A 4987-nucleotide genomic window follows, 5' to 3' on the forward strand; every position below is an offset into this window, starting at 1 on the left:
ATCTAAAAAAAAAAAATAAACCCACCGGTATCGGCCACCAATAAACATCCCATTTTAAAGTTTTTTTAACCCTTAGTAAAAAAATTTACTGCATTACTTAACCGCTTTTCGTTTCCCGGGTTTTTCTTTCTTTCTTATCTTGTTCCTGTTGACTCCATCAGAAGAAGAAGAAGCAACTAGAATGTTTTGAGTTTTTCAGATATAAAACAAGAATTCAGACTAAACAAATTCATCTCACCAAGTTTTCATTTTTGTTTTATGCATTTTGTAATCTTGATATAAAAACAAGAAACCAAACAAATTCATCACAACTGAGAGAAATTTCTAATCTTGTAATCTTATTTTCTTTCTGAATTTTTCTCTAGCTGTATATTTTCTCTGTATTTTGATTGAATTGATCAGGCTCTGTATTCAATTATAATCTCTGTTTTATAAGCAAATTTCTGTATATCAATTGTCTCTTTAAAATTGTGGGTTTATTCAGAATGGATTAATTATTGATTGTTTAAAAAAAATGAAATAGTTACAGATTTTTACAGGAAATGTTAAGCTTGAAGAAGTTGAGAAGAAGAAGAAGCAGAATCATATTGATTGATTAAATTCATTCTTTGATTAATCTCCAAATTATAATTATGAATACAGATTATGATGAGCTCAACAAATCGGGTGCTGAAGAACAAGACCATGTTATGGATCCAAACAAGTCTTTTTTGCAGAAATTCAGACTTTATGAAACCAAATCGGTAAGAAATTTCAACTTTGTTTCTTCTTCTTTTTCCCAAGGATCTTATGGTTTATAAAATTGCGCATTGAGCGTTATCGATCGTGCGATCGCTTTTGTGTGTGGCAGAAATATTATATGGTTGGTAGAAACAAGAGCAAGACGGTTTGGAGAATAATGAAGATCGATCGATTAGCACCTACTGAGTTAAACATTGTTGAGGATTCAACAACTTATTCCAAAGATGAGTGTTCCGATTTGTTGACGCTGTTACGCGAAGGGAATGCATCTACTGGTGGTCTCAAACTCGTTACTACTTGTTACGGAATTGTTGGTACGGGAATCCGAACTCTTTATTTGTTTTCGACGTGTTTTCCATATTTGTTGTCAGCCCTTTTTTAGATTTCCATTCTGTAGGATTCGTTAAGTTCTTGGGGCCATATTGTATGCTGCTCATCACGAAACGAAAGCAGATTGGTACAATTTGTGGCCATGTGATATATGGAATCAGCAAGAGCGAGACGATTCCAATTCCACATCCTAGTGTTCAGACTAATATGGTTTTTCCTAAAAGCGAAGAAAACAGGTATATTTTCTGCCCATTCTGCATGTAAATTTACTTTGTCGTTCTCATGTTGTTGTGCGGGTAAATATTACTTTACTTCTGTATGTTGGTATTAATGGATTTTGTGTTTTCTTATTCATGACATAGATACAAGAAGCTTCTATGCTCAATAGACCTTACCAAGGACTTCTTTTTCAGCTACTCATACCATATTATGCGTAGCCTTCAAAAGAACTTGTATGATGCTAAGACAGGGCCAGTTCTCTACGAAAAAATGTTTGTCTGGAATGCATTCTTGACGCGTGGAATCCGAAGTAATCTGAAGAATACTCTCTGGACCGTGGCATTAGTATATGGCTTCTTCAAACAGGTATAGCTTAGATGGTGTTAATCGAGTATGTTAACGTTCTGCAGATGTTCCACTTGCTGTTTATTCGTCAATCTTCAATTCGTAACTGTTAGCTGCATGTCTTTGGTTTTCAGGAAAAACTTTCGGTTTCTGGGAGGGATTTTTACTTGACACTCATTTCTAGGCGCTCTCGTCACTACGCTGGCACAAGGTACCATAAACGTGGTGTGGACGAGAAGGGAAGAGTTGCTAATGATGTTGAGACTGAACAGATCGTGTTTGAAGATCTTGGCCGCCAAGGATATCCACCGGAAATAAGTTCTGTTGTACAGCACCGGGGCTCTATTCCCCTTTTCTGGTCGCAGGAAACTTCTTCACGCCTAAATGTTAAACCTAAAATCGTGTGTAAGTGCCGATACGTCAAATACTAGCTTGTATGCACCACCATTCTTTTGTACAGCTAATAATACTGTTATCTTTTAGTGGGAAGTGACGTAAACTATAAGGCTACCAGGCTTCACTTTGATAACCTTGTGAAAAGATACGGAAAGCCGATAATCATATTAAATTTGATTAAGGTAGGTCGTACAATATTGATACTGAACTCTTGCACTTGATCTGTTTCATGCTTAGATATGCAGACTATTTTTCAAATTCGATAATAACCAACCTTACAAGGCATCCACATTTATGGTTGATATAACGGCAGACGCAGGAAAAGGCTCGAGAGTCTGTGCTACGAGGAATGTTTTGTTATGCGACTGAAGTCATGAACAAGGATTTGTCCTTTGAGAATCGTCTGAGATTCTTTCACTTGGATCTGGCTAAACTTAATAAAAGGTCTTGGCTTCTCTTCATCTCTGGCTTTGAAATATTTTGTCGTTGTTGTTATTAATTTTTCTTACATGTATGATTTTAACTCGACAAAAACTTTTATATTTTTCCAGTAAAGGTACATTAGTGCTGGAAGCTCTTAGCGGAGTGACTGAATATTCACTGAGAACGACAGGATTCTTCCATTCACAATTAACTCCAAATCTGGTGTCTGGTGAAGATAATGAGAGCCGCTTGATCAAGAAACCCAAGCTACAAAATGGTGTCCTCAGGACCAATTGCATTGATTGCTTGGACCGCACCAACGTTGCACAGTATTCATATGGATTGGCTGCTCTTGGATATCAACTGAATGCCTTGGGGTTTATCAATAGACGAAAGATTGGCCATGATGACCCTTTAGCTGTTGATTTAATGGGACTATATGAGATGATGGGGGACACACTTTCTCTCCAGTATGGTGGATCTCTTGCTCATTGCAAGGTAAATACTCGGGAGATCTTCAGGTTTCTGCTATTTTTTATTATTAATTAGTTGGTAACATAATTTGTATTCAGCGTAGTGCCCCAAGTGACTCAAGTGACTATTTGTAAGTGCATCATATATTCATTCACTGCCAGGTTAATAATTTGTGTATTGGATTCTGCATAGATATTTTGGTCGAGAAGAGGCCACTGGAAAGCAGCTATCCACACCCAAGACATACTCAGGTAATTCCACCGTTACTGGAGCAATGCTTACACGGATGCTGATAAGCAAGATGCTATAAACATGTATGTTACCACTTGGTTTACCTTTCTGCTTTACTCCGTAATCATATTGTATATTATGTATATACTCATATCATCAAATACACCACAAAACAGATTCTTGGGGTACTTCAAACCACAACAGGGTAGGCCTGCACTTTGGAAGCTAGATGCAGACGAGCACTCCAATGTTGGGAGGCGCAATGATTCTTTTGGGGATGAAAACGCAAGGTACGGATGATTCCTTTTGTTGTAAGGACGAAGATTTAATTAATCTGCTTCTGAATGTATATATATATATATTATTTTTTTTTTGGAGAGTTAGGCAACTATTTGAATTAACCAATTGTTCCTTATAATTTTGGCGTGCAATCTTGAATCTGTAATACTTTTTCTCTCCTGTAGGCAATCTTTCAAAAGATCTGCATCAGATGGTAACCTTCTTAGTGCAAGTGATAATCCAACGTCGGCCTCAATTGTTGGCCAAAGATATGAAGGAGAGAGCAGTCGACTTTTTGATGATTCTACACCTGAAATCTCAACTTTCAGGTTTGTAGTACAATCTTCATTTGTTTAATTTCCTTACCATCCAGTATCTCCTTGCACATTTTATTTGATGATACTGAGCAATTGTGTTGGCATTCAGATACTTTAGTTTTAAAATGAAGTTATGTTATCTTAGGTTGGATCCCCCGATGACTACCAAGCAGCTTTACACTGACATCCAAAGCACTCGGATTCATTTCTACGAGAACAAAGATTCACATAACTGCTTCGATTCTGGTAATGCTGCTGGATGGCGTTCTTCTGAAAATTTCTACGCAGGAGACCTACACGGGAGGTATTCTCATCACTTATATGATCAGCAAGACTGGTCAGATTTTGCAAGTGACGTTGCTGACGGCTACTGCTCTTCAGCCGAAACTTCGTGCGCAGCAGACCTACGTGTGAGGTAGTTTTATCATTTATTTGATCAACCAACATATTGTGTCATCTATGTTCTTGGAAGGGTCTTGTACGTACTTCTCCTTTGTGGGAATCCAAATGATTTAGAACCTGGCAATCTGCTGTACTCTGGAGTAGTGGTTTGAGGACTCACGCTTCTAATCTGAATATGTAGGTATGAAGAGATTGATATGGAGGTGCTAAGAGGTGAAACTGCGTTTTGGTACTGGGTTACGTATGGAGAAGCACTAGCTATGCCACTGACTAAATGAATGCTCGTTTGTCTTCAACCCCCTATGATTCACTCGATTCCAAAGATGCCGTTACCAGAAGAATAAAAAACCGTGTACGGTACATAGAATAAAGAAGAGTGAAATAATGAGTAAAAACACTGGAATAACAAGCATCTTTGTTAAGTATCTCAATCTTTCTGTTCCATAAAAATTACAAAAATGTTTCATGTAGGCTGGACTTTGGAGTTCACAGTTCTTGTAAATATTTTTACATTCTTCTCGACTCGAGGCTCCACTTATACATTAGAAAATCTTGTTTAGTTCCGTCGTTACGTACATGAATAAAAAAAAATGTCAAGTTATGTGAAGCAATATTAAAAATTTAAGACTACTGATAAGATTCATGGTAGTGCTCATAATAATTAGATTCGTAAACTACCATGAGTAAAAATGCCACATTATTGGGCAAGATTCCTACTTTAATGAGCATTCGGCCCTTATTCAAGTCTGCCATTCAGCCAACCAACTCTGACGATCAGTCCACGTCAAAGTCAACGAATGGTCAACCGTCAAAGTCAACAACTAGTCAAT

At 37.4% G+C, this 4987-nt stretch overlaps 1 pseudogene; it reads left to right on the top strand.

Moving 5' to 3' along the window:
- The first annotated feature begins 680 nt into the window (after window positions 1-680).
- LOC113340027 lies at window positions 681-4646 on the top strand (annotated as a pseudogene).
- The last annotated feature ends 341 nt before the right edge of the window (window positions 4647-4987 follow it).

Source organism: Papaver somniferum, unplaced genomic scaffold (assembly GCF_003573695.1).
Source record: "Papaver somniferum cultivar HN1 unplaced genomic scaffold, ASM357369v1 unplaced-scaffold_21, whole genome shotgun sequence".
Lineage (NCBI taxonomy): Eukaryota > Viridiplantae > Streptophyta > Magnoliopsida > Ranunculales > Papaveraceae > Papaver > Papaver somniferum.